Below are 24034 nucleotides of genomic sequence, written 5' to 3' on the forward strand. Positions count from 1 at the left end.
TTTTGATCAATTATCTCTAATAACTGATAATTAATTAATTAATTTCTAATTAATATCTTAATTCATCAGCCTTTTCAAACACTTAGATCAGGAAATAAATTTATTTTAAGAACATACTTTGTTGCAAAGAAGCATACTAGATGGATCAAGAAAAGATTTCCAAGACCAAAAATACATTACACTAGAATGTCAGGCCAGGGTTGAGAAAAAAAATTCAAAAGGGGAGGAAAATGAAAATATAAATTCAAAAGAAAAAAAAATCAATGTGATATTTCCAACTGTTAAGGAAGAAATTGTGTATTTTAAATATTAGTGTTGGGTGTCAACACATTATGGTAATTAGATTCCACTGGACATGTGACAAGGTGATTAAAAGTTTTATTTAAATGTGTTACTATAGGGGCGCCTGGGTGACTCAGTAGGTTAAGTCTCTGCCTTTGGCTCAGGTCACGATCTCAGGGTCCTGGTCGAGCCTGGAACCCGGGTTCTCTGCTCAGCAGGGAAGCTGCTTCCGTCTCTCTCTGCCTGCCTCTCTGCCTACCTGTGATCTGTCAAATAAATAAATAAAATCTTTAAAAATGTATTAATTTATGTGGTATGTTGGAAATTATATTCTTTGCAACACTTTGGATCCATGTTGAGAGTTTCAGGTCTACCTAAGCCTGTGGGATGAGGCATATATTTTGCAGCTCTCTCCAGGGAGACCACTGAGCTACTATTCCCCCTTCCTGTGTTCTCCCAGTTGGAAATGGACAAACACTTGGAAGAGAGAACCTATAGGTGTCTGTAGAGACATGAAGGAGTGGACAGTTTTTTCAGTTCTCTGCCAAAAAGCCCTCTCAAACTGAGAAGGAAACATGAATGAAAAAGATACACTAGTCTCAAAGTCCTTGGCATTCTGGAAAACCTGCCCCAAGCCCCAAATTACCAAACACCAAAGCTCCCTTTTATAGAGTAAGTCTTTAATTTTTAGCGACTCTTGCCCCACTGCCAAGACCCAATTTTTCCTCTCCCTCACAATTTCCATTCCTCCCCCTTATTTATTGAAGATGAGCATATTATGCCGGGAGAGAAAAACGACCTGTGTGAGGCCAGCGGGGAAGTGGGAGTTAGGAGGTTGTAGAGCAAACCACTGGTCTTATACTTTAAGTGGTATAAATATTTAAATGCCAGAGCCAGAGCAAAATTGGGAAACAATGCAGAAAAAGAGATGCAAGTCCCTGGCATTAGGCGACTGCAGTCCTAGAAGTATGTCCTGAAGCAGTGGTTTTCCTTTAATGAGCCCTATGTCTGGGGACCGCATCAAGTGTCTTGGACTCCAAATTTGCTCCTCGTATTTGCCTATGGTAGTTATCCCTTTTGATGACCTAATCACGTCACTGTGTAGCACCATTTACTCATGCATGCTCACTTAGAGTTTTGTTTGTTCATTTATTTATTATTTTTTAAAGATTTTATTTATTTAAGAGAGAGAGCAAATAAATAAATATGGGGAGGAGGGGCAGAAGCAGAGGGAGAGGGAGAAGCAGACCCCCACCAAGCAAGGAGCCAGACTTGGGGCTCTATCCCATGACCCTGAGATCATGACCTGAGCGGAAGGTAGACACTTAACCTACTGAGCCATCCAGGTGCCCGGTTTATTTGTTTTTAATCAACTCTGGGACCTGGTTTCCTCCCACTGAGTCCCAGAGGAAAATTTGGGGAAATGCAAGGAGAAAGTTCTTGAAGTGGATCTCTTAGATAAAGGGTAATCGTTTCTCAAGTGCCTGGGTGCCCTTCTGGTCACTCTTGGAGCTCCTGGGTCAGTTTCCCTGTCCATGTTAAGAAGTAGGGGGAGATCCGAATGCAGGCCAGGCCTGTGGAGCTCAGCCCACAGGGGCTGGCCATCCCTGGAGCCTGTTGTTGGATACAGGGACTCCCAGAAAACACGTAGTGCAGATTTTGCAGTTCTCCATCTTGACTGCTTCTCAGACTGACCATCAGGATGAGTTTTCACCAGCGTCTTGCCACACCTCCTCCAATCCAAGCAGCAGCAGGAACTCACTTGCATGTGCTGACCCCCACGCAGCGGTTTCTTGGCCACACTGTCTGCCCGCCAGGCCGACTTGCCTTATTCCCCAAGGGTACACTCTGTTCCAGCCTCTCTAGCACATCTGTGAGTCTCCCTAGCGTACCAGTGGCGGCTATTGTGAACCTCACCTTTTCAGTGTGGGAAACCCACAAGCCAAGCTGAAGAGGCCTGGTAATTTCACTGGCTTTTACTCAAACTTTGCATCTATATTATTCAAAGTCCTCTCCAATGACCAGAGCACCCTGCACAAATAGGCCAGCATTTATGTCCACGATGATCCTAAGGAGGTAAGAAAGGAAGAGGAGAGGGTTGACACTTCTCTCTAGGCTGGAACCCCGGTCATGCTTAAGGCACCTTGCACAGTGCCTGAGTTCCCTGGTCTTAGAAGAGTTTGCCTTTCCCACTTGTCCCTGGGAAACCTGTCTTAGTCTGGGGGATGCGGCCTGAGGCCCAGAGGGTTGTGTGTGACAGAAGGCTGGGGCACAATCGCAGGGCCCCTCACATCGAAGGGGACGAGTTACATACCCGGAGAAAACGTGATGAGAACTGAAGGAACAAGTCTACGACTCCAGGTATTCCCCAGGGGCCCTCCCCAAGGGCCTGGATCCTTTCACCGACCCCGCGAGGACAAGAGCCCTCCCACACCTCCTGCCTGTAGAGGTTCTAAGGGTCTGGGCAGATACCCCTCCTCTCCCGTCGGGGACAAGACCCATTCTCCCCGCTCACCCTACCTTACTCCAAGGCGCCGCGGAGAGAACCGGAGAGAAACCCAGAAGTCCCTACCCCTTCCACAGTACCCAGCCGGGTGATGCCTGGGGGTCACGGTTACCTCCCCAAACCTCATCCTGCCTTAGCGTCACTTGCGCGTTCTTCAGGTATTTGCAGAGCCACGGGATGCCCTCTTCATCCGGGCAGGCGCTCAGGGACAATAAGGGACCTCCCATGGAGCCTCGGGCTTCCAGCTGCAGGGACCGCTACGGTCCGGGTCTTCCGCACTGGCGTTTCAGGGGGGGCCATCCGAGGAGCTGAGAAGCTGGGCCAGCCAGCTGTCCCCCGCGGGCGCTGCTGCCGGACGGGGGAGTTCTAGGCAAGCGCGTCCCGGGGCACGCAGGGCGCCCCGGCTCCGCCCACCTCAGGCCCTAGCTATGATTGGCTCCACGAACGTCAATCAGAGCTTGGCGCGGTGGGGGCGGGGGAAGTGCTGAGGCCCCCGGCTGCTTAAAGCCCCGGGGGTTATTCACATTTTCGTCGGAGCTGCCGCTTCTCCAGGCGCCCTACGGCAGTCCAGCGGTGACCTCAGTCACCAACCCCGAGGTTCTCCCAGCTTGTGTGCGCTGTTCCTGCTCCCACGACCGTGATCCCGGTACACTGCTTCGCCCCCTTGCGGTCTCAGTTTCTAGGCTCCGTCCCCCACCTCCCTGGGCGCCGGGCAGCCCGGTCAGGGATCCGCGGCCGAGAAACACTCTGGCCTGGGAGTCCGGGTGTGGCTGCTGTGCCCGAGACCTGACTCCCACCCCTCCGGGTCCTGAGCGGCGGCTGCGCAGCAAATTAGTGCCCGCACGGAGGGAAGGGGGTGCCCAGGGCGGGGGAGGGAGAGAGCTGGAGAGGAAGAGGCGGCAGAGTGGGGTAAGGGGCAGAGGACAGAGTGGGAAGAGGGCGGAGGAGAAGGTTGATGGGGAGGAGGAGTATTAGCAACGAAAGCTCTTTCTTCTCTTGGTCCCACTCCTGTGGCTTCTCACCTCAGCTCCCCTCTGCTGGTGAGAATACAGCAGGGGGATTTCAGGGAAGGTTCTGAGGGTTGACACAGGGACTTCGCATCTAAGTCCACTTAGCTGAACTGCTAAATGCTAAACTTGACTAATCCTGGCATCTTTCCCATTGGCAGGTGGAAAAGAGGAACATCATCTGTTCCTGAGAAGAATAACTTGAAACCGCAGGTACCGTGCATGTGGAGATGTGGGGTCCTGGGAATCTCCAGCACTGGTCACACTCCTAATTCCACTTCCAAACCTCATTCACGACCCTGAATGGAATAAGTAATATATAAATACATAATAAAGTGTATATATTTATATAAAACATTTTTATTTATAAACATAATGCATAGTAATGTAAAATAGAAAAATTTTGAACTATATATATGGAATAAAATAAAATAGGACAATGTTCAATGCTGATTACCTTGCTAAATGATCATTAGATTTAAGATGGAATTGAATAAAATGGAAAAGAAAATGCCAGCCTGCATCACAGGCAATGAACATAACTATAGTTTCATGTAACATTTGTTTCTATTAAATATTTGTGCTTATGTTTGTATGTTAGCAAAAACTACAAAAAATTTTGAAAAACACTGATCTTTCTCTTAGAACTGAATTGCTGGTGCCTTTGCTTACAAAGTAACCCATGGCCTTCTCCCTGTGAGCTCTTGCACTCCACCACCACCAACCCCCTGCCCCCACACCCCTTAGACTCATCTATAAGCAAAAGAACCCTAAGGCAAAGAATGAGTTTTCTTTAGGGTGTGGTGGGTGATAGAAAGGAACTTTGCTCTTTCTTTCTGAAAATAGCCCTTGGTTGGGGGTACCACACAATGATCTACTCATCATTTTTCAGTTACACTGAATCCTTTTACCAGCAGAAAAAATGGAATTGACTGTTGAATATCTTCCTATAAAGGAAATGCAAGCCTTCATGGCTCTACCAGTAAGTTGCAGTGAACACTCAAAGGAAACAATAATTCTAATCCTACAGAGGTCTTTACAGAATATAAGAAGAAGATATATCCCTTCCTCATTTTATAAGGCTACGATAACCTTTATACTAAACACTTGACAGAGACCCTACAAGAAAGGAAAACTGTAAGTCAATGTCACCCATGAATATAGATTAAAAATAAATCCTAAACACGCAGTTCACATGGATTCTCACACAGGAAAAATAAATCTCACACTCAAATAAAAGAGGAAATCATTAATTTTTTGGGAAAGCTGCAGGTCATACAGTGGCACTTGCCTTCCAAGGAAAAGAAAGGAGAAAAGAGAAAGGAGAAAATGCAGACATCTAGAAGAGACAAAAATATCACAGATCTTCCATACGTTTCTTTTAAAAAATATCTTGGGGTGATGGGTTGTGGATCTCTGTTACTGCAAAAAGCAACACAGAATCTCTGTGTTCTGCATTGGGTACTTAAACCCAGCTGGGTTATTCTTAGTGCTCTCCATGGAGATTGTCTCCATTTTAGCCTCATTTTTCTTTTTTGTAATTTTTTAAAGTTTAAAAAATTTTTTTAAAAAGATTTTATTTGTTTGAGAGAGAGAGCGCACACAAGCCAGAGAAGAGGCAGGAGGGAGAAGTAGACTTCTTGTTGAGCAAGGAGTTCAGGTGAGGCTTGGGGCTCAATGCCAGGACCCTGAGATCACAACCCGAGCAGAAGACAGATGCTTAACAACTGAGCCATCCAGGCACCCCTTAGCCTCATTTTTCTCAAAGAATCACTTACTTCGAATTGGATGAAATTATAACTCTATCAACGTAGGAAAACGAATGATAGAACATAATACAGAAATAACAACATTCTACTCTATCAGTTTTTGAAATATGGCCTCTGGATCAGCAGGTTCAGCATCACCTGGAAATGTATTAAAATGCAAAATCTCAGGTCTAAACCCAGACCTAGCCCTGAATTAGAAATTGTGGATGGGGGGATTCCAGGAATCTCCATTTTAACAAGACTTCTACAATATCCTGGTGCACTCAAGTTCAGGAGCTCCCACTCTGATTCAGCTGGTAGCACACTCACAGATAACACTCCACTTGGACCCAGGTCACCACTGACTTCTGGCAAAACCTTTAGACAAAATCAACAACATGATAAAAATACCATAATTTTCTTACTTTTGAATAGCTTTGGATTTTTAGTAAGAAAAACTCTTTAACTAGCTGGGAAAGATCACAGAAGCAAGTAGTTTCCCACTGAGACCCAAATACAGATTTATTTTAATTTGGCTTTTAAAATTAAAAATCTTTTTAACATTTTTTATTGTGGGCTCATTTTTAGGCTCAGCATGCAACTGCCCTCCTTACATCTCCACTCTCTGCTTGGTTTATCCAACAGTCTCTCACATTTTCTTTAATAAAATTTCCAGTATTCTGTATGTGTGAGTACAGGGAAATGCCAATGTTTATTTTCTGGTTTGATAGAAGAAGTTCATGAGTCATTTTACCTTCCTGTAGATGATGATGTTGACTAAACATTATTATAAGAACACTAAATTATTAAGAAAGGTGAATAATCAAAATTACAGATGTTTTATTGGTTAAGGTCATTTTATCAGGTACCACCCCAAATCTTTGAAGTCTAGGGGTTTGGAAAATTATCCTTTTTAGAAATATCATTTATAAGAAAGTTTTGTGTTAAAAATTCTCCCCAGCTCTGGGGACAAGAAAGAGTTTTTTTTTCTTTTTATTTTGCTGAGAATGTTGTTGCTGGCATTTCAAGGCTAAGAACTGAAATTCCATTATTGGCAATGGGTTAAAAAAAAGGCAGACTCTGTTAGCAAAATTTTACAATATGAAATGGAAAATGATATATTAGCTTTAGTTAGGCAGGGAATAGGGAACTTTTAGCCACAGCTGAAAAGAAAGGAAAGTAGGAAGAGGGGAAGAGAAGTTAGAAGTATAAGAAGGAAGAAAACAAGCTTTCATTATCCATAGGTGATTGTCTACAGAGAAAAATATGAAATAATCTAAGACATAAGAATTAATAAGAGAGTTTAGCAAGATGGTTAGAGAGATACACAAAAAGTCAATTGCACTTTTCTATCAAACAAAAGGGTAGGAAATGTGATAAAATGACCCCCTTTGAGGGTAACTTATAGTAAGTGATACTTAAAGTCATCAGAAATAAGTTCTCAGAAAGAAAGGACATGCAAGATCCTAATGGGGGAAAATAAAAAAACATTGAAAGACAGTGGTAAGGTCCTGTATACTGGAGAGATACACCATAATTATGGTTAAGAAGCCTCAATATTATAAAAATGTTAGTCTTCCCCAATGTGTTCTATAGCTTCAATATAATTCCTAGAAGAATCTCTCCAGGATATTTAATGGAATTTAGACACACTGATTTTAAAATAAAAAAAGAAAGTAGTACAAGGTTAAGAAAAGGCAAGAAGGGGCACCTTGGTGGCTCAGTCAGTTAAGCTTCTGCCTTTGGCTCAGGTCATGATCCCAGGGTCCTGGGATTGAGATCTGCATCAGGCTCCCTGCTCTGTGGGGAGCGTGCTTCTCTCTCTCTCTCTCTCTGCCTGCCACTCCCGTTGCTTGTGCTCTCGCTCTCTGTCAAGTAAATTAGTAAATATTCTTAAAAAAAAAAAAAGAAAAGGCAAGATACTACGGAAGACTGATATTACACTGTCACTAAGACCCTGTACTACTGATGGTGGCAGGGTGTGTAGGCAACTGGACCAACAGAACAGATAAATGGGCAAAAGATGTACTATTCAATAAATAAGAATGGAATAATTGTGTATACCTTCATCGTGCATAAAAATATATTCCAAATGAACAAAGTACTAAAATATTAAAAAAATTAAAAGTTTCAGATGAAACATAAAAGAAATAACTATATGACTTTAAGGTAGGGCAGTATTTATTTTGTTAGACACACAAATTTTTAAAAACATAAGAATACATAAAACAGCTAATAATAAACATAAAAGAAATAATCAGTATTAATACAATAATAGTGGACGACTTTGACACTCCAGTTACATCAATGGATAGATCATCTGAAGAGAAAAATCAACAAGGACACAGTGGCTTTGAATGACATATTGAACCACTTGGATCAAACACAAATATTCAGAACATTCCATCCTAAAACAACAGAATACACATTCTTTTCAAGTGCACATGGAACACTTCCAGAATACATCACATGTTAGGCCACAAAATAAGTCTCAACAAATTGAAAAAGACTGAAGTCATACCATGCATCTTTTCCAGCCACAGTGCTATGAAACTAGAAATTAATCACAAGAAAAAAGCCTTGAAAGAGCTCAAATACATGGAGGTTACGTAACATGCTGCTAAAGAGTGAACAGGTCAACCAAGAAATTAAAGAAAGAATAAAAAAATACATGAACACAAATGAAATGAAAACACAATGGTCCAAAATCTTTAGGATTCAGTAAAAGTTGTTTTAAGAGGGAAGTTTATAACCATATAGGCATACCTCAAGAAGAAAGAAAAATCTCAAAAAAACTTCACATTATCTCTAAAGGAGTTATGAAAGAACAACAAACAAAACTCAAAACCAGTTAGAAGGAGGAAAATAATAAAGATTAGAACAGAAATAAGTGAAATAGAAAGTAAACATACAATAGAACAAATGAATGAAACCAGGAACTGTTTTTTTTGAAAGATCAACAAAATAGATAAACCTTCAACTAGACTCATAAAAAAAGAGAGAGAGGACTCAAGCAAAATCAGAAATGAAAGAGGAGAAATAAAAACCAACACCGCAAAAATACAAAGGAATATAAGAAAATATTATGAAAAATTGTATCCCAATGAATTTGACAACCGAGAAGAAATGAATAAATTCCTAGAAACATATAAACTATCAAAACGGAATCAGAATGAAATAGAAAATCTGAACAGATCAATTATCAACAATAAAATTGAGTTAGTAATCAAAACAAAATATTAGCAAACTGAATCCAACGATACATTAAAAGAATCCTTCACCACTACCAAATGGGATTTATTCCTGGGTTGCAAGTGTGGTTCAATATTTGCAAATCAATCAATGTGCTATATTACATCAATAAGAGAAATATAAAAACCGTATGATCATTTCAATAGATGCGGAAACAGCATTTCGTTAAGTAAAACACCCATTCATGACAAAAACCCTCAAAAAGTGGGGATAGAGGTAACATAATAAAGGCCATACATGAAAAAACCACAGCTAACATCATACTCAGTGGTAAAAAATGGAGAATTTTCCTCCTAAGATCAGGAACAAGGATATCCACTCTCACTACCTTTATTCAGCATAGTATTGGAATCCTAGCCATCATAGTCACTCAAGAAAAAGGAATAAAATATACCCATATTGCTAAGGAGAAGTAAAATGGTCACTATTTGCAGATGACATACTACATACAGGAAACCTGAAAGATTGCACCAAAAAACCTGCCAGAACTGAGAAATTCAGTAGAATTGATAAATAAATTCATCATACTCAATGATAGAAAACTGAAAGCTTCCCTCCTAAGATCAGGAACAAGTATGTCTACTCTCACCACTTTTATTCAAAATAGTACTGGATCAGCCATAAAAAAAAAATGAAATCTTGTCTTTTGCAAAAACATGGATAGATCTAGATGTTAGTGCTAAGTAAAGTCAATCAGAGAAGGACAAATACCATGTGATTTCACTCATGTGGAATTTAAGAAACAAAACAAATAATCAAAGGAGAAAAAAGAGAGAGACAAACCAAGACACAGGCTCTTAACCTTAGAAAACAAACGATGGTTTGGGTTGGTGGGGGATGGGTGAAATAGGCGATGGGGATTAAAGAGGACACTTGTGATGAGCATCAAGTGACACATAGAATTGTTGATCACTATAATTGTACACCTGAAACTAATATAACACTATGTAAACTATAAAGAATTTAAAAAGGAACATAACAATAAAAAAAGTTAACAAATATGGCCACATTAAAATTAGAAACTTTTGTCAAAGTACACCTGAAGAAAGAAAACCCAAAAGCCACAAACTAGATTTGTTTGTATCACACATAATTTACACAGGATTACATCCAGAACATTTAACAATAATCCAAGAGAAAAATAGTCGAAAGATGTGAATAGGCATTTTACAAAAAAGGAAATATAAATGATAATAAACATATTAAAAAGTATGTATATTCACCATAGTTATAAAAAATGGTGAATTACAAATGCTTTTGAAATCATATTTATAAATCACTAGATAGACAAAACCCAAAGTACTTAACATTAACAAGTTTACTTGGCCAGGGACTCAGGATGCCAAAGTGAGAGATGTTTACATTGGCTTTCTGCCAAAGCCAGAAAGAAGGTGCTAGGTCCAAGGATTGAAAAAAGTGCCCAAGAACAAGCAGGGCACCAAATCTGAAAGCAAACAGTAAGAAAAACGTTTTGGGGATTGAAATGAGATAACCAGACAATCAAGATTAAATGACCCAGAGGCAGAAACTTTTGAACTCAGAAATAGGCCTGGTTTGCTGATGGATTTCTAGCACAGTTTGCTGGGAACTCTGACCAATGATGAAAGAGATTGTGTCTCTCCTGGAATTGGCAGAGTTAGAATCAAAGAAAATTAAATTTAAGGCACAGCTGAGGAGGGGGCAACAGAGGGTGAGATGCAAGTGTCCTAAGCCAGGGTCTAATAGGACGTATGCAAAGATTAAACAGCTGTCCAGTCCAGGCAGATTTTAGATCCCAAGGGCAATAAATCTGTGGGGTTATAGTCGTACCCAGCCATAAGGAGGTGAATCTGGCCATGGATTTCAAAGGATCTCTGCAAGATGGTACAGGTGGTTGTGAGAACCCAAATCTGGCCTTTAGGAAAAAGAAACAGCATATCACAGGTGAAAATATTCAGATCTCACACCTATTGGCCATATCAGAGCTGGGGATGGACTAGAATAAAATAAATGGACAGTACAGAGGCAGCCTGGTCAAACATGCTGGAGATTAGGTAAGGATGCTATAGCCCACTTCCGTTAACTCCTTTTTTCAGAATGCACTTGCCTCATTTTATCCAGGGAGACTTAAGGAGAGGAATGTGTGTAGATCCAATGCATATTACTATAATGTTACTACACCTATGTTGTCAGTGTATCTCCTCTCCAAATTCTATAATTCCCAACCATAAAGGACCTCAGTAGTTCAATTTCAGTAGTCTTATATAAATGGATGCGGGTCAGTTTACAGAAAAGCAGGGCACAGGAGATGGTAAGTAGAAAAACATTGCTTAAAAAAGCGTGATATGTATCACCTGGCATCACGAAGAAATTAAATCATAGACTGAGCTAGTTCATAAATATTTGTAGCCACAAATGGGCTACAGCATTTGAATTCTCAGCTTAGTAACATTTCCTTTTGCCCTTCAGGGTCAGACTGATATTGAGTGTGATTCTCTACTACCACCTAGTGGAAATTCCATCTTTTGAAGTCCTCTTCCTTCCTTCCTTCTTTCCTTCCTTTCCTTTCCTTTTCTTTCCTTCTTTCTTTCCTTCCTTCTTTTTCTTTCTTTCTTTCTTTCTTTCTTTCTTTCTTTCTTTCTTTCTTTCTTTCTTTCTTTCTTTCTCTTTCTTTCTTTCTTTCTTTCTTTCTTTCTTTCTTTCTATCTTTCTTTCTTTTTCTTCTTCTTCCTTCCTTCCTCTCTCTTTCTTTCTTTTAATAATTATGTTATATTAGTCACCATACAGTACATCATTAGTTTTTTATGTAGTGTTCCATGATTCATCATTTGCATATAACACCCAGTGCTCCAAGAAATCCATGCCCTCCTTAATACCTGTCCCTAGGCTCACCCATCTACCCTGCTCCCTTCCCCTCCAAAACCCTCAGTTTGTTTCCTGGAGTCCATAGTCTCTCATGGTTCTTCTCCCCCTCTGATTTACCCCTCTTCATTTTTCCCATCCTTCTCCTAATGTCCTCCATGTTATTCCTTATGTTGCACAAGTAAGTGAAACCATATGACAATTGACTCTCTCTGCTTGACAAATTTCACTCAGGATAATCTCCTCCCGTTCCATCCATGTTGATGCAAAGCTGGGTATTCATCCTTTCCGATGGCTGAATAATACTCTTTTGTGTATACGGACCACATCTTCTTTACCCCTTTGTCTGTTGAAGGACATCTCAGCTCTTTCCACAGTTTGGTTATTGTGGACATTGCTGCTATGAACATTGGGGTGCATATGGTCCTTCTTTTCATTACGTCTGTATATTTGGGATAAATACCTAATAGGGCAATTGCTGGGTCATAGGGTAGCTCTATTTTTAACTTTTTGAGGAACCTCCACACTGTTTTCCAAAGTGGCTGCACCAACTTGCCTTCCCACCAGCAGTGTAAGAGGGTTCCCCTTTCTCCACATCCTCTCCAAAATTTGTTTCCTGCTTTGTCAATTCTTGCCATTCTAATTTGTGTAAGGTGGTATCTTAATGTGGTTTTGATTCGAATTTTCCCGGCGGCTAATGATAATGAACATTTTTTCATGTGTCTGTTAGCCATATGTATGTCTTCTTTGGGGAAGTGTTTGTTCATGTCTTCTGCCCATTTTTTGACTTATTTGTTTATTGGGTGTTGAGTTTGAGAAGTTCTTGTTTTTTTAAGACAATTCAGTTTTCTTATTTTTTAAATATTTCATCTTATTTATTTGACATACAGAGAGAGATCACAAACAGGCAGAGAAGCAGGTAGAGAGAGAGGGGAACCCTGAGATCATGACCTGAGCTGAAGGCAGAGGCTTAACCCACTGAACCACCCAGGAGCCCTGAGAAGATCTTTATATATTTTGGATATCAGCCCTTTATTTTGTCATTTGCAAATATCTTCTCCCATTCCGTGGGCTGTCTCTTTGTTTTGTTGGCTGTTTCCTTTGCTGTGTAGAAATTAAAGTCCTATTTCTTAGAATTTAAAAAAATTACACAGTAAATACCTGAACTCATTTTTGTTATACAGTGTTCAAACCATACAGAATGGTATAAGGCAGGTATATATGGCAGGAAAAATTCTAGGATGTCAACTGAGGATTGTTTTGTCATTCTGCTTTCGAGGCAGAATAAGACATTTCCCCTTCATGCCTTGGGTGACCACAGCAGAACAATGATGATCAAAAGATACAGCTCTTGCATTTAAAATTTGCTTTTAAACACCGTGGTAGAGGCAAGAGGAAAGAAAGGCCTTGATTAGTAAATGTCTGAGCCGGTGCTTATGCCATAAATTACAGATTTGTGAAGGACTCTTGAAGAAGTCAGAGCCAGTTTCCCTGCTTTGGAGCTGATACAGAATCTGTGGGCTGGGGTGAGGGTGCCAGTCTGAGGGTCTTGTGCCCTATAATCCTTTAAAACTGTGTCGGGGTGCCTGGGTGGCTCAGGGTCCTCTCAGGATCCTGGGATCGAGCCCTACATCTCTGCTGAGCAGAGAGCCTGCTTCCCGCTCTTCCTCTGCCTGCCTCTCTATCTACTTGTGATCTCTCTCTCTTTCTGTCAAATAAATAAATAAAATCTTTAAAAAAAAACTGTCAGAGATGATCAGTCATCCCCACATTCAGATAGTTGGCATAAGAAGATGGGCCCCGAGGGGGTGTATTGTCTCTGTCATACAAATTTGAACAGAATAATGATATTTCCAAAAGTTTCTAAACTGTCTTTGCTTAATATTCAATAGACTGGGCTGTCATCTGTGCTGGAGAAGGAAAAATCCTGGCAAGGAAAGGAATACGGAGTTTTTGAGAGGCAGGGTGCCGGATGCTCAGGCACCATGATCAAGAATCACCCTAATTACTCTTTAGCGATGGGTAGAAGGAAGTTGACTTGTACTTCTGTGAAGCCAGTAAGAAGTCAGCCAGGTGCCTTACTTCGGTTTCTCCCCCCCTCCCCCTTTCTGCCTTCCTTCCTTCCCTTCTTGCTTCCTTTCCTTGCTCTCTCCCTCCCCCAGTTTCTTTCTTTCTTTTTAATATTTTATTTATTTATGTGTGTGTGTGAGCACGAGAGAGAAACCATGAGCAGGGGGGAGAGGCTGAAGGAGAAGGAGAAGAAGACTCCCCACTGAGCAGGGAGCCAAATTTGGGACTCGATCCCAGAACCCTGAGATCACGATCTGAACCTAAGGCATAAGGCAGATGCCTAATGGACTGGGCCACTCAGGTGCCCATCCTCCCCTCCCTCTACCTTTCTTTTTGGTGGGCAGTAAAGCAATGTTTATTGATCTATAGTACAAAGCTCCTGAAGACGGAGGGGACTTGAGAGGATTGCCCCTTACTTTGGTTTCTACCAGAAACAGTTCCTGAGTCAAGGACATGAGTGAAGGCAGATGCGTGAAACTTCAGTAGCAGACTGGGGAGAAGCTAGACAGGGAAGGGAGGGCAGCCAGCAAACGGTGAATGACTGGAGCTGAGTACCGTAGGGAACTCTGGGAAATGATGGGGACCTCATGCCTCAGAGTCATCCCTGCTGAGGAACAAGGGATCTAACTTCCATCAGTCATGGTTGAAAACTGCTTCCTTTCCCTTCTAGTTCACTGTGAGTGGGGTCAGTGACCTTTGGAGAAAATCTTCAGGAAAGAGATGGAAATGCTACAAGTAGGAGCCAGCCAGTGTGTAGTGCAGGGGTAAGGCCTAAGAAATTTGGGCAGGCAGTGGTAGAATTGGGCAACCCCTGTTTTGTTTCTAGTTGGAAAACCCTTGGAGCGTCCTATGGCCTCGAACTTCCATATTCTCTGCCATCAGAATCAAAGGATTTCCTATTTTCATTTTCTTCAGTTGTGCCCAAGTCTTCAATACAATCATTAAATGTTCAAGTCCCACCTTAGAAATCCCTTCCTTAATAAGGAGTAGCCCTAGGGCCAAATATGAGACCTAATTTGCTCCAGCCGCCATAACAAAGTCCTACAGACTGGGAGGCTTACACAGCAGAAGTTTATTTTCTCATAGTTGTGAAAGCTGGAAGTGTTCAAAGTGTCAGTGCGGTTGGTCTCCTCTGAAGCCTCTTGCCTTGGCTTGGAGATGGCCATCTTCTGTATCTTCACATGGCCTTCCCTCTGTGTATGGCTGTGTTCTAAACTCTTCTCCTTATTAAAGGACATCAGTCATATTAGATCAGGTCCTACCCTCTGGATAGAATCCTGACTCTGCACGAGGCACTGTGTGACAACTTCTTCCCACCCCTGGGGCTGGGAAGAAGTGATTCATTATTGATGGGGGATAGAAGACTATGTCTCCATTAACATTATGGGGGTTGGGGTTTGGGCACCCATTCCCTCCAGGAAGGGATGAACATTAAGTTTCCCTACTCACTTTCACTGACATCACCCTGGTGTGTTTGTGTTATGTTGGAGGGTTGGAAGTCTGAGTTTCTCAGCTGGCCTTTGCTGGTGTTTAGTGGGTTTGGCTGGAGTAGAGCAATTGTCTAAAATTTTCTGCCTTGCTAGGCTGCTCCCACCTCTTCCCCAGCCATTCCTGTTAACTCTCTTTCCCCATGTTTCTGGGTTGTTGGCTTTTTAAGTCTGAGATACTTAAGGCAAAAGGGAATCTCAGGGACCTCATCATCGTGTGATTCCTTGGGTCCTGAAGTAGCGAGCCCGTCTGCTTTCTCTCTATCTTTTGGGGTCTTCTTATACTTGTTTTTATGTCCATGGGCTAATTGTATTTAGTAGGAGGAACAGGAAAAAGTACATCTACTCTATCTCTTCAAAGTGGAATTCTTCTCCCCATATGTTTTGAAGTTGACAAGGAAATTCTCATTGTTTAAATATATGTAAGTTTATGGTCAATATTGGCATTTAGAAAATAAAACTGTTACATCATTTAAAAATGTATCCAACTCTCCCTTCGGATCAGGTCATGACCCCCCAGTCCTGGGATTCAGGCCCATGTTGGGCTCTCCACTTAGCAGGGAGCCTGCTTCCTCCTGTCTTTCTCTCTGCTTGCCTCTCTGCCTACTTGTGATCTCTCTCTGTCAAATAAATAAATAAAATCTTAAAAAAAAATGTATCCAAGATTTTATACCCGGAAACTGTTTCCTAAATATAAAGACATTTTTACTTTGTTTTTCTTTTCTCCAATTTTATTCTCAGCTTGCCTAACTTTATTTTTTTATTTTTTATTTTTTATAAACATATATAGAGATCATATGATAGTTGTCTTTCTCTGCTTGACTTATTTCGCTAAGCATGATATGCTCTAGTTCCATCCATGTTGTTGCAAATGGCAAGATTTCATTTCTTTGGATGGCTGCATAGTATTCCATTGTGTATATATACCACATCTTCTTGATCCATTCATCTGTTGATGGACATCTAGGTTCTTTCCATAGTTTGGCTATTGTGGACATTGCTGCTATAAACATTCGGGTGCACGTGCCCCTTTGGATCACTACGTTTGTATCTTTAGGGTAAATACCCAGTAGTGCAATTGCTGGGTCATAGGGCAGTTCTATTTTCAACATTTTGAGGAACCTCCATGCTGTTTTCCAGAGTGGCTGCACCAGCTTGCATTCCCACCAACAGTGTAGGAGGGTTCCCCTTTCTCCGCATCCTCGCCAGCATCTGTCATTTCCTGACTTGTTGATTTTAGCCATTCTGACTGGTGTGAGGTGATATCTCATTGTGGTTTTGATTTGTATTTCCCTGATGCCGAGTGATATGGAGCACTTTTCATGTGTCTGTTGGCCATCTGGATGTCTTCTTTGCAGAAATGTCTGTTCATGTCCTCTGCCCATTTCTTGATTGGATTATTTGTTCTTTGGGTGTTGAGTTTGCTAAGGTCTTTATAGATTTTGGACACTAGTCCTTTATCTGATATGTCGTTTGCAAATATCTTCTCCCATTCTGTCAGTTGTCTTTTGGTTTTGTTAACTGTTTCCTTTGCTGTGCAAAAGCTTTTGATCTTGATGAAACCCCAATAGTTCATTTTTGCCCTTGCTTCCCTTGCCTTTGGCAATGTTCCTAGGAAGATGTTGCTGCGGCTGAGGTCGAAGAGGTTGCTGCCTGTGTTCTCCTCAAGGATTTTGATGGATTCCTTTCGCACATTGAGGTCCTTCATCCATTTTGAGTCTATTTTTGTGTGTGGTGTAAGGAAATGGTCCAATTTCATTTTTCTGCATGTGGCTGTCCAATTTTCCCAGCACCATTTGTTGAAGAGACTGTCTTTTTTCCATTGGACACTCTTTCCTGCTTTGTCGAAGATTAGTTGACCATAGAGTTGAGGGTCTATTTCTGGGCTCTCTATTCTGTTCCATTGATCTATGTGTCTGTTTTTGTGCCAGTACCATGCTGTCTTGATGATGACAGCTTTGTAATAGAGCTTGAAGTCTGGAATTGTGATGCCACCAACTTTGGCTTTCTTTTTCAATATCCCTTTGGCTATTCGAGGTCTTTTCTGGTTCCATATAAATTTTAGAATTATTTGTTTAAAATAAATAAATCTTTAAAAAAGATTTTGTGGAGAATATTTTCAAAGGCGTAAAAATTCTTCACCAAATTGTTCCTCCTTATTTCCTCTTAAACCCGCTATTCACTTCCTTGGAAGAACATGGTGTTTAGTGCCACCCAAAGTGGGCACAGACACCCAGAACTATTGATTTCTGCATCGCAGTCTCTTAAACGCCAATTTTGAAAGCACTTCTGGGGAATCCGCGATGTCCGGCCACAAAGTCAGCGAAAAGTTCCGTACAAAGAAATAAGCCCTGTTCTGTGCGTCCATGATATACAAGCCATTGCACTCCCTTGTCATTTGTTACCTTACAAGGAGACCTACAAGGCCCGGGGAAGGCAAGAGCCACCAGGTCTGTGCCTGCGGTAAGCGGCAACCCGAGCGGCGTGGGCTGCCCTAGGAGAAGGAAGCTTTCTCCCCTCAGCTTGCCTAACTTTTATCCTAAATTTTAACACGCAAAATATTTTGGTTGGTCACCATATTTTACTTCTCTGCAAAACCAAAATCTGTAGGGATGCATGGCTGGTTCAGTCAGTAGAACATGTGACTCTTGATCTCAGGGTTGTAAGTTTGAGCCCCAAGTTGGGTGTAGAGATTGCTTAGAAATAAAATCTTAAAAAACCCCAACAATCTATCAAATCTATCAAAATGAATTTTTATTGCCATAAATTTCTAAGAGTTAAAATGTTTCTTCTGTGCTCTTTCTGCCATCCTTCCGTGCTGCCATAATGGTGCACGCGAATGCCCTGGCAGATGCCTTCCAGAACAGTAACATCGTTGAAAAGAGAGGCAAACACCAGGTTTTTATTAAGCCATGTTCCAAAGTCATCATCCAGTTTCTCACTGTGATGAGGAAGCACGGTCACATTGTCGAATTTGAAATCGATGATGGTCACAGAGCTAGGAAAATTGTTGTGAACATCACGGGCAGGTGATGGAGTAATCAGCCTCAGATTTAATGTACAACTGAAAGATCTAGAAAGTGGCAGAATAACCTGCTCCCATCCTACATTGCCCTGACAACCTCAGCTGGCATCATGGACCGTGAAGAAGCAAGACGAAAGCACACAGGAGGGAGAATCCTGGGATTCTTTTTTCTAGGGATGCAATACATACATGCAAATAAAATGCCCTTAATGGGGAAAAAATGTTTCTTTTGTTTGACTGTTTGCAATCTGGTATAATATATAATAGATCAAAAGCATATAAATTTATTAGACATTTTAGTAAATAATTATCAGCCAGAAAAAAGTAAAATTATCTTGACAATGAATCTCTTTAGGATATAGATGGCCCTTTCCCCAATTATTTTAATGTATCTGTGGATAAATAATACTTATTTCTGGAATGAGACAAAAATGTAGCGTTAGTTTTATTTTGAATTTTCCTTCTAAGCTTGGAAATTTTGTGCATATAGATAAGTAGGTGGTAATGGATGGAATTTTGTTGTAGCAGTTTCACTTAACTGCTTGAATTTCTGCATAATTTTATTTTCTAAATCACATAGTGAAGTATCATCAAAAACTATTTTAAATAATGTAACAACTTACAACTTGGTTAGGTCCTCCTTCTATTTTGTTGGAAGCAAATTATAAACTACCTGACCTACAAAAATAATTTGTGGGGGTAGGGGGTGGTAGAAATGGGTGAATTGTTTTGTTTTGTTTTTTAGTTTAAACAACTAAATTTTATTTATTTATTTAAAAAGATTTTATTTATTTATTTGACAGAGAGAGATCACAAGTAGGCAGAGAGGCAGGCAGAGAGAGAGGAGGAAGCAGGCTCCCTGATGAGCAGAGAGCCCGATGCGGGACTTGATCCCAGGACCCTGAGATCATGACCCGAGCCGAAGGCAGCGGCTTAACCCACTGAACCACCCAGGCACCCCAAACAACTAAATTTTAAAATGAAAAGGGAAAAGGTATGTTTGCACTATGCTTGACATAATGACCTAATGCTAAGGCCCAGAAGCATCACAATGGAAACTTTTGATCTCATTTTAGGGTTTTTAATCAAATTTATTGAGGTGTAGTTTACATAAGACAAATGGAAATATTGAAGTATTCAGTGTCATGAGTTCTGGCAAATGTATGTACCATGTAACTGAAGGACCCCAGGTCAGAACTATAGTATAGCCTATAAGTCTTAACATTCTTTTTATAACCAGCTTATGCTAACTAAGAAACTGTGGCCAGCTGACCATAGATAAGGGAGTCAGCAAGCAGCATAACAGGATAACGAATAGCAAAAATCTGTGTTTAACCCAGCTGTTTCTGGCTTCTGTATAATAATGCTTCTAATGCTTTGCTAAGAAATGAAAAATTGCTTAAACCCTCGTTCGCTGTGTAATCAAATAAAGTTATACCCTTCCTCTGTTAAGAATTTCCCCTACTACTAAGTAAAATTGATAAGGGTTGCCTCCCATACCAAGGCCGGAGACGCAACCTGTACCAAGGCCGGAGACGTACGGTTCAGCACGTACGCTAGCTGGAGACGTGCGGTTCAGCACGTATACAGATAAAGGTTAGAAACGTGCAATTCAACACGTACCCTCTACTGTACACTACCTGAACGGTGACTGGCCAGAATGTATGGTTGGTTTTAAAGGATTGGCTACCTATGTGTAGGCCTTCCTGTAATGCTTTGAAATTACTGGCTAGAAAAGTGAGGGCTCTGATGTAATGGACTGTAAAATTCTATATTAAGGGACTCCCGAAACAGATCGGGGCTCTCAGGCACTGACCCATCCCTCGCGGATTTCATGGTCAAGTGTCCCTGGGAGTCCGAGCATGCCCGAATAAAATCCTCTTGCTTATTGCATCCAGTGGTCTGTGAGTGTGTCCTTGGGTGCGGGTCCTCTAGGGTCTTTCATAACCACTACACCAAACAGTATACAGAGTATTTTGGTTGTCCCTCAAGTTTCCTCTGGCCCTTTTGTAGTCAGTCCTCCTACTCTTTGTACTTCCTACTTTACCCAGCTATTCATAGGATTTTTATCACTGTAAATTGGTTTTGGGGAAAAAGGGATTTGTTCCTTGTTCTTCGACTCATTTGTTATCTCCATTTCTGGGAAGCAAACTTAAATGTAAACATATGCAGCTAATCTAACTACATCATCACAAGACACGCTTCCATTTTTTTAAATGATCGGTTCTTGTGAACTTCAGACAATGCTGCAAATCATTTGACTTAGTTATTTTACTTACTCTCTTTCTAAAGTTTAAAAATTTTGTTTCTTTGAAAGATTTGTAAGATCAGAAGTGATTATGTTGCTCTATAATCTCAATTTAAATGATTTTATGACTTTGGATTAATTTGAGTTATTGAATAAGTGACTTTTTTTTTTAAGTTTTTATTTATTTATTTGACAGGCAGAGATCACAAGTAGGCAGAAAGGCAGGCAGAAAGGAGAAAGCAGGCTCCCCGCTGAGCAGGAAGTCAGACGTGGGGGCTCGATCCCAGGACCCTGGGATCATGACCTGAGCTGAAGGCAGTGGCCTTAACCCACTGAGCCACCCAGGCGCCCCAAATAAGTGACTTTTGATTACTGGCAATATTCTGAAAAGAAATAATTCATAGAAGAGGGAGGCAAGGAGTGCCTGGGTGGCTCAGTTGTTTGGGCTGCTTTTGGCTCAGGTCATGATCCCAGAGTTCTGGGATTGAGCCCTGCAGCAGGCTCCTTGCTCAGCTGGAAGCTTGCTTCTCCCTCTCCCTCTGCTGTTCCCCTGCTTGTGCTCTCATTCTTTCTGACAAATAAGTAAAATTAAAAAAAAAAAAAAAGAAGGAGGCAAACCATGAGATTCTTAACTCTCGGAAACAACTGACAGTTGCTGGAGGCCAGGTGGGTGGGGGATGGGGTAACTGGGGGATGGGCATTCAGGAGGGCACGTGATGGAATGAGCGCTGGGTGTTACACACAACTGATGAATCATTAAATTCTACCTCTGAAACTAATAATACACTATATGCTAACTAACTTTAATTTAAATAAAACCTAAAAAAAAAAAAAGAATTCATAGAGACAGATAAAAAGATTACTGGATCATCAAGCAGCTTTTGTATATATACTCTTGTCTGTATTTGTTTTGCACAACTCAGATTAAGGTGGTAAATTCAATGTGACATACATATTGGTGTATTGTGTTAATAAAGTTAGTTACTTCTAAAAGCTGAAGTTAAGTAATATTGTCATCCAATTATATATGTATTTCTGTATGATTAAAACACATACATAATGATGTATTAAAATTAACAACCAAAAAAGGAGAAAACTTGTGATTCAAACTTGGTCTTGGAATATTCATTATACTTTTAAAAAGTTGTAGAAAAAATTTCTTTTTTCCTTTAGTATAATCCGCCTAGCTAGCAGAGATTTATTTTAGAATACTCTTAGTATCCTGATAACTTTGAGTGTTTTGTGCTGTCATTTTATCAACTTATTTTTGAAATAAGTAAAATCCCTTTGCTTCTGAGAGACCTAAAAGTTACATTTCATGTTACCATCTTTATGTTTATTTTTAAATGTTTTATTGTCACTCTGGTTATTAGGATAGCAAAATTTAAAACAATTGCTCACTCTCAGGTACCTGTGCACTTAATCAAGTAATCAGTTTCTGACAGAATTTTTTTGTTTTTGTTGCCTTTCTGAAACCCAGATCCTGGATTCAGAAATTAAAAACTGTCAATATCTTTAAATCTAAAAAAAAAAAAGAAAAAGAAAAAGAAAAAAAATCATTACCCACTTGACCACTGGATGGCACCAAAGGCTTAATCTTTTACCTTATAAAACAGGAAGAAGTAATTAGAAGTAATTCGTAATTACTAAACAGAAGTAATTAGGCATACTCTATATATTTTAAATTAATTCTACATTATCAAAAGAGTTACCCTGTCTATCAAACCCATGATGTGGAAAAAGCTGACAAAGAGCAGGAGTTCAGCCTTCCTTGATTAATTCTGTTCAAGTAAAAAAAAAAAAAAAAAATTTAACATATTTTATAAAAATTTTTTTAAAACCACTCAATTAATCAGTCAATCAATTAATTAATTTGGAGAGTGAGCAGGAGGAGGGGCAGAGAGAGACGGAGAGGATCTCAGGCAGACTGTACTGAGTGTGCAAAAAGCCCACACAGGGCTTGATCTCAGAAACCTGAGATCATTACCTGAGTGGAAATCAAGACTTGGACACTCAACCAACTGAGCCACCCAGGTGTCCCTCCACCAGAAAGTTTTAGAAAAATAAATGAATTATGTAAAGTTGCAGGATAGAAAATTAATATACAGGAATTGGTTGTATTTCTAAATAATAATAATAGCAAGCCTAATAAACCATCAGAAAGAAATTAAGAAAATAATCCCCTTTACAATTGCATCCAAAAGAATACAATACATAAGTATAATTTTAACTAAGAAGGTAAAAGACGTGTATCTTGAAAATTATAAGACCCTGATGAAAGAAATTAAAGACGATACAAATAAATAGAAAGGCATACTGTGCTTATGGACTGGAAGAATTAATACTGTTAAAGTGTCTGTACTACCCAAAGTGATAAACAGATTCAATGCAATCTCTACCAAAATACCAATGGCAATTTTCACAGAACTAGAACAAATAATCCTACAATTTGTATGAAACTACAAAAGATCCCCCCCAAAGCCAAAGAATCTTAAGAAAGAAGAACAAAGCAGGAGGTCTCACAATCCCTGATTTCAAACTACACTACAAAGCTGTAATAATCAAAACTGTATGGTACTGGCACAAAAGCAGATGCTCATAGATGAGTGGAGCAGAAAAAAGAGCCCAGAACTGAACCCATGCTTATATGATCAATTAGTCTATGACAAAGGAAGGGAGAATATACAACGAGGAAATGACAGTTTCTTTAGCAAATGATGTTGGAATGGACTATTACTTGGTGATCAAAAAGAATGAAATCTTGCCATTTGTAGCAATGTGGCTGGAATTATAGGGTATTATGCTAAGCAAAATAAGTCAGAGAAAGACAAATATTATATGATTTCGCTCATATGTGGGATTTAAGAAACAAAACAGAGGAACATGAGGAGCATTGGGTGTCGTATGTAAGTGATGAATCACTAAATTCTACTCCTAAAATTAATACTACACTGTATGTTAACTAACAAATTTAAATTAAAAAACAAAACAAAACAAAACAACCATAAATGGTGTTGAGAAAACTGGATGGCTATGTGCAAAAGAAGGAAACTCAACCACTTCCTTATATCACATACAAAAATAAACTCAAAATGTATTAAAGACCTAAATGTGAGACCTAAAACCATAAAAATCCCCCCAAAACATGGGCAGTTAACTCTTGGAAATTAGTCTTCACAATTTACATATATTTTTGGATCTATCTCCTCAGGCAAGAGCAACAAAAGCAAAAATGAACTACATTTTCTGTGGTTGTGTGGTTGGGATTCCAGCAAACTAAGAAGCCCCTTTTTTGTGTGTGTGTGAATATTTTACATATTATTTTAGAGAAAGAGAAAATAAGAGTGAGTGGGGCGGGGGGAGGAGCAGAGGGAAAGGGACAAGCAGACTCTGTGCTGAGCAAGGAGCCTGACTTGGGGCTCAATCCCATGACACCAAGATCATGAGCTAAACTGAAATCAAGAGTCAGAAGGGTAACCTACTGAGCCACCAAGGCTCCCCCAAACTAAAAAGCTTTTGCACAGCAAAGAAAGCCATCGACAAATGGAAAAGATAGTCTACTGAATAG

At 40.3% G+C, this 24034-nt stretch overlaps 2 long non-coding RNA genes and 1 pseudogene across 2 annotated transcripts; 2 read left to right on the forward strand and 1 right to left on the reverse strand.

Annotated features, from left to right (window-relative positions):
• Positions 1–82: 82 nt before the first annotated feature.
• LOC131834277 (uncharacterized) lies at positions 83–3268 on the reverse strand. Its single transcript, XR_009354808.1, has 2 exons — positions 2803–3268; positions 83–2350 (listed from the first exon to the last, which is right to left on the reverse strand). It is a non-coding gene; the product is annotated as an uncharacterized LOC131834277 (long non-coding RNA).
• Positions 3269–3282: 14 nt separating this feature from the next.
• On the forward strand, positions 3283–4382 carry LOC131834278 (uncharacterized). The gene is made up of 2 exons (XR_009354809.1): positions 3283–3434; positions 3957–4382. It is a non-coding gene; the product is annotated as an uncharacterized LOC131834278 (long non-coding RNA).
• An 11598-nt stretch (positions 4383–15980) lies between these two features.
• On the forward strand, positions 15981–19056 carry LOC131834276 (small ribosomal subunit protein uS8-like; annotated as a pseudogene).
• The last annotated feature ends 4978 nt before the right edge of the window (positions 19057–24034 follow it).

This window comes from Mustela lutreola, chromosome 6 (assembly GCF_030435805.1).
Source record: "Mustela lutreola isolate mMusLut2 chromosome 6, mMusLut2.pri, whole genome shotgun sequence".
Classification (NCBI taxonomy): Eukaryota; Metazoa; Chordata; class Mammalia; order Carnivora; family Mustelidae; genus Mustela; species Mustela lutreola.